The sequence below is a fragment of the Symphodus melops genome (assembly GCF_947650265.1).
Source record: "Symphodus melops genome assembly, chromosome: 22".
Taxonomy (NCBI): domain Eukaryota; kingdom Metazoa; phylum Chordata; class Actinopteri; order Labriformes; family Labridae; genus Symphodus; species Symphodus melops.
In genome coordinates this window covers 18,647,362-18,653,361 of record NC_136712.1, presented here as the reverse complement: position 1 = coordinate 18,653,361, position 6,000 = coordinate 18,647,362, and the positions used below count along the sequence as shown (strand labels likewise).

At 46.9% G+C, this 6,000-nt stretch overlaps 1 long non-coding RNA gene across 1 annotated transcript in view; it reads left to right on the top strand.

The window, feature by feature from the left end:
* The first annotated feature begins 306 nt into the window (after positions 1 to 306).
* LOC306818059 overlaps positions 307 to 6,000 on the top strand; it is a 55,740-nt gene continuing 50,046 nt past the window's right edge. Inside the window, exon 1 of the long non-coding RNA XR_013778125.1 lies at positions 307 to 646. This is a non-coding gene — a long non-coding RNA (uncharacterized lncRNA). The remainder of the gene's footprint in view (positions 647 to 6,000) is intronic.

The following is a 6,000-nucleotide window of genomic DNA, read 5'->3' as shown; positions in this document are numbered from 1 at the left end:
AAAAGAAAAAAAAAAGTCACTGTTAGCCTCAACATAAACTCACCATAAAAACACCAAGGATTTAAACCTCATCACTTTTAATATAATTAACAGCTGTTTTAATGAAACGTCATCATTCAATCTAAAGCCTTATTATTATTATAACCATCCCTAACATCCTCATTCCGGGTAAAAGCCGGACAGTCTTAGGTGTTTACGGCCTGCTGTTTGACTTTTATCGAGAGCGCAGCATCTTGTTTCCCCGGGACGCGCGCACTGGCCGCCGCGAGCGCGCACGGAGCGCCATCACGTGGGAGGTCCCTTTAAGTTTCCACTGTCAGAGGCCCGAGCGTGTCACATGGACATGAGATAATGAAAAGGCAGGAACAGAGAGGCAGAGTGCGCGGAGCTCCAGGCCGATGTGGAAAGAGCCGAAATGTACGCAGTCATCTCCCGACGGCCTCCAGAGACACACGGACTCCGACAGCTGGCTGGAGCCGAGCCGAGCCGAGCCCGGCCGATGCTGTCCGGGGCGGGCCGAGCCGGACTCACTGCGCCTCATCGGACGGGACCTCTCTATTTGCAGTTGCACCTGCCAGCTATGACACACTTTTAAAAAGGAGGAGAATGCGCTCGGTGATGGAGCAGGAGAGGAGCGTCTTTCTGCGTAAGTGAAGTTATTTCTGTTCGCTCAGCTGATGTGAGATCAGCTCTGTGTGTGCGTGAGTGTGCCGCTGCCGCAGGTGCGTTTACGCGCAAGGTTTTTTTTTTGTTGCCCTGTAGTGCGCTGGTGTATTCTAGTGTTTATAAGTGAGGAGGACATGCATCTCTCAGCTTTGTGGGAAAAGTGTTTTTCCGAGGGGGGGGGGGGAGGCGCAACATTCCTGCAGCGGAGCCTCTTGATCAAGAGCCATGTGCGCTTTGTAGAAGTCAGTGTGTTCGCCAGTGTCCGCATTCCAGGTGGTGTTGCGCACATAGAAATTGGAGTTGAAGTAAACAAGTGGGAATAATGCGGCCTCGCTCCGGAGCATTGAAGGTTGAGCTCGGCGCTGCAGGCTGGAAACATCCCGCCCGTCTTTTACGAGACCGACCCTCAGGCTACACATGCAGGCAGGGAACTTAATGATGACTTTATGACAAACGCTGCAGGTTCAACCATTAATCATTGTTAGGAAGTATCTTACAGTGTCTGTACAAGAAGTTTATTGATTGAGTATTGTTCTAGTCGTTGATCCATTCCACCGTATGTGGCCAGTGGTGCCGCAAAGTCTGATGAAATGTTTATGAACTGTGATAGTGTTGCATATGAGGAGGCCTGTGGCACTTTTATGGAAGTGAAAATAATTTACGAGTGTGTGGCTTGAAAACAGCGGCCCTATTAGTTTGATAAAGCCTTCCAATTGTGCTGCGGGATGTTTGGAAACGTGCTTGTGAGGTGCCGTCAATGTTTCAGAGGGGGGAAAACAACAAAACCACCTGCCTGCTGCTCCAGCGATTGCGCAAACACACACACACACACATACTCACCCTCTCTCTTTCTATGCCCACACACACACACACACACACACACACACACACACACACACACACACACACAGGCAGTCAACATTTTCTTTTGGTGATTCTCACATCTGTGTGTTTATATTACATACAGAGAGAGTGCAAATAGCCTCTGATCTTGGCCGCAGTTTCAGTCTCAAGCAGAGAGAAGGAATCATTCAGTGTGTTCATGTGAAAGGTTTCTTCCGGAGATGCTTCCCAGCAGCAGAGAGGCTGCCTCAGACTGGGGGCCAACTGGACCGGCACCAGTTGATCCGGCACAAATATCTAAATACCAATCTGACTGATCAGGAAGCGGGTAAACAAGAAAAGAAGTTAACGAGTTAGTTACATAAATATGATGAGATGAGGAAGCACTCTTTCCTGCTTGTTGTTACCTTGTTGACTCACGCTGACGTTACAAAACCTTTTATCTGACCTCGTATCAACGTTACAAAACCAGCCATGTTTTTGTTGTTTTGCTGTATCATTGAATTACACACTGTCTGCACTATTCTTCATCTTCTCTCAGCTGATCTTTCGGCAGCATTAAAGCAGTTCTTTGAATGTTCCTGAAGGTCAAAAGTTGACCAGCTGTTCTTGTTTTGCTTTAAGGGAAATGTGTGTATTAAAACGAGTCCTCGTCTGTGCAGTTAAACATGTGCTATGAGCATTATAATCCAGGACAGACATTATGTAAGAGCCAAACAGGGACTCTGTTATGCATTATGCCACCTCGGATTCTCAGTATGTTTCATAAAAAGAACGACGTGAAGTTCAGGGAACTCACAGCAAACACATCATGTCGTCCCTGCTGCTGGAGAAACTCGCAGGTTTGCCACCTGTGACTTCACACTTCCGCCTCTGCTTCCTTGTTTTTTTTTATTGTATCTTGAAAATCTGTGGTAAACAAATTAACAGCATTGCACTGACAAGTACAAACAGTGTGAAGCATGTGCTTTGACGTCCTCCCAGCTCTTGCATGATAATGACATTTGCAATAATCCTGCAGCATTAACCATTAACAAGCTTTAATCCTGCAGTGTTTGGCCTTCTTAGCCCAGAACAAATCCATCAGGCTTTTGAAGCGAACTTTCACAGCTCTGAGCTCTTATTTCCGCCCTTCAGTGTTTCTTGGCAATCGTGTGTGTGTGTGTGTGTGCAGAATCTCAGCAATGAGCCTGAGCCTCCGATTAGTGACATGCTTGAAATGGCTGGAGTGTGTCAGAGGAGTCGAGCGGCGATAAAACGGCCTGCCTGTACGCATGTTTGTGTGTTCCTGTCTCTCTGCGTGTGTCTTTGTGGGGGCATGCGTGTGCTCACCAACGACAGAGCATCTGCGTCACACACTAAGCATGACGTCTGTCAGATGTTTACGCTCGCCCTGTCTCAACAAATAGACGGGTTTCATTTGGATGTTATTTAACGTGTTGTTTTCATCATTTGCTCTGCTGCCTTGTTTAAATGCTCCGTTTTCTCCCTCTTCTCACAGAATCTCCGTCCCTGACTCTCTTTTCTATTTGTAGCCTCGACATCAGAGCCTTATCTGAGAAATGAACCCATTACTTCGTTTCTCCGGTGAGCCTTTCCCTGAATTATTGAAGTAAACGTTTTTTTTTTTTAACGCCGTGCCTCAGTGTGCTCAAACAGCCAGCTGTGAAAGTTGTATTTCCGCTGGGTTTATGTGGTCGTAATTAGCATCTCCCATGTGACTGGGTGGTTGTGTGTGTGAGAGAGTGTTGCCTGTGAGTGAGCACGCCTGTGAGCTGGGGTGTGCTTGTGTTTACATGACAGGACCAGGAGGGGAAGTGACGCAGAAGGCAGCGGAGGGGCGAGAGCTGCAGACATTACCAGCTGCAGTGAGCAAGAGAGAGAAGAAGAAGAAGATGGAGGGACGGGGCAGGAAAACCACAAACAGATGAAAGAGAGACACACAACAAAGTCATCAGCGATCACTTTCTTTTCTTGACTGCAGGATCGACGCCCCGCCTCTGCAGCCGGAGCCACCGTAAACAAAGCACGCAGTAAAAAATGAGTCAGTGTCCGTGTAGGTTGGGCAAGTGCGCAGTTGATTATGAAATGTGTTTACCTTCTCCGCTCTCAATAAAACTAGTGGCTCAGGCTTTTGTTTGTCCAGAGCTCTGCCTGCTCCAGATCTGAGCACGCCGCCCCGGTTACTATGATCCGCTGTCATCATCTCTCTGGCCGGAGCAGACTCCAACTTTCTTGGATGTTAGACGACTTTCACAAGAGCTTCGGTAATGGACACTCCTCAAATATTTCCTCAGCAAACGTTGCGTTTCCTTAGGGACGGGAAAAAGGACGTGGGAAGATGGTTCTCAAAGCAGGTCATTAAAGGCCCGATGAGCGAGGGAAGTGGTGATGGGGAGAATCCGCCCAGAGTGATTTAACGATTAGATCCAGCGTGTACTCACCTTCTCCGGCTAATGTTAATATAACTGAAACAAGACTCTTCTGTGGCTACTTGTAATCGGACTGTTGATCTCTGCTGGTCTTTCTAAGTGGCTCCAAGTCCACTTGATCGCACATCTGTCGTTCCCCTCTGATGTTAGCTTGGAGTGGGAAGCTAATGCTATGCTACTTTATCCCAATATGCAAAGAAAATCTAAGAAATGTTTTTACTTTCATCGCTTCCTGATAGATCGGGTTGTGCGAAAGAACCTGAGTTCTCAGTTTCAAAAAACACGTTCCTGCAAACGGCCGACAGCTCAGTACATGAGCTGGTTGTGCACGGCGTTCCCTGTTGGCTGTTTATATTAGAATACACTTCCCACCCTCAAATCAAATCATGGAAGTAGGCGAAATGGTGGCGTCAACCAGCTGGTTCTGAAGCGGCTTTTTGAAGCCCCACATTATAAATGTTGACTCTTCCAAACTTTTAATCAAACTAGAAATAGGCAGAGAGGTGGAGGTGAGCCTTTAGCATCCTCGCTAACAGCTCAATGCACCCACCTGTCCGTAGCTCTTCTTACCTTTAGCTGAAGGCTGTCATGTTACACTTTAAGTCGTAATGTTAGCTAGGACTGGTTGATTGTTGGAAGAAAACTTGATGTTATTTGTCAAGAAACGAGATGATTGTTGCCAACTCTTAACATGACTGTTATCGCTAAATTAAACATGACAGCACAAATGGCAGGTGTGACAAGAGTAAAATCTCAGCTAATGCTAACGATACTAGCTTGCTAATAGCAAAATAATCTTGATTCCTAACCATCCTTAGCCCCTGTCGCTCAACAAAGTTGATTTTTTTTTTTACTTTAATAAACTGCCACCAGGGAGGAGCTCGGAGTCGAGGCGCTACTCCTTCACATCGAGACGAGTCAGCTGAGGTGGTTCGGGCATCTGATCCGGATGCCCCCTGGATGCCTCCCTGGGGAGGTGTTCCGGGCATGTCCCCCTGGGAGGAGGCCTCGGGGTAGACCCAGGACACGCTGGTGAGACGATGTCTCTCGGCTGGCTTAGGAGTCTGAGTCTGAGGCGAGCGAAGTCTGGACATCTCTGCTTAGACTGCTTCCCCCGCACCCGGCTGGATAAGCGGCGGAAAATGGATGGATGGAAACTGCCCAAATATTTCTTCAGATTTTTATTATCCATCAGTTTTTTTTCCGTTGTGAGTCAATCAAAGCACAGTGATTTGATTACTGTTAAGATTATTCTCCAAATTTGAACCACCTGATAAAATCGTACACAGCAGCCTTTGTTTCAGAAGATATTGAAGCCTTATTTTTTATGCTGAAGGGATGTTTTCTTCTCCTCTTGAGAACAGACCTGACAAAGCGTTAACGTTTTACAAATCTGCTTCATGATGTTGTTATTAAGATCCATTAATACGAGTGCACTACAAGAAAATCTGTTTCCTTTTAGGTTCTTACCGCTGAAGTAATCCCGGGCAAAGCGGCAGTGTAACTTACTATTCAGTTAAATCGAGACTCCTCAGAAACGTATGAACGATCGCTCCTCCAGGAAATGTAATCAACCAAGAAATGAGGTTTATTTTGCAGAAATATCTGGAAGGTGGGATTTTTGGCCTCTAAAATTGCTAATTGCACTGTAAACAATGAAATGCATGAGAAAAGGAAGCGTGAGCTGAATGTGGTTCACAGCTGGTCACTGCATGTAGCTGAATCACAGATTAGACGAATGTGTTTCGCACCATTTGTAATCATTGACTCGATATATAGATCATATGCTGTGTTTTGGCCGGAGGTGATGAACTATATTTCTTCTAAAGATATGTACTTCCTCAGTCGGGGACTGCATTGCGTGCCTGCTTGGATGAGCTGTGCTAAAACTGTGAATGGAGTCGGCCCGGTCAGAGGTGAGCGGCAGATTGCATCGTTAAGCAGCCTGCAGGATGGAGGCTGAGTTGGCAGGGAGTGTCTGGTCTGGCACTGATCTGCCTGGCATTCAACCACGGCCTGGGGAGGACGTGAAATGAAACCTCAGCAGGGTGCGAGTAAC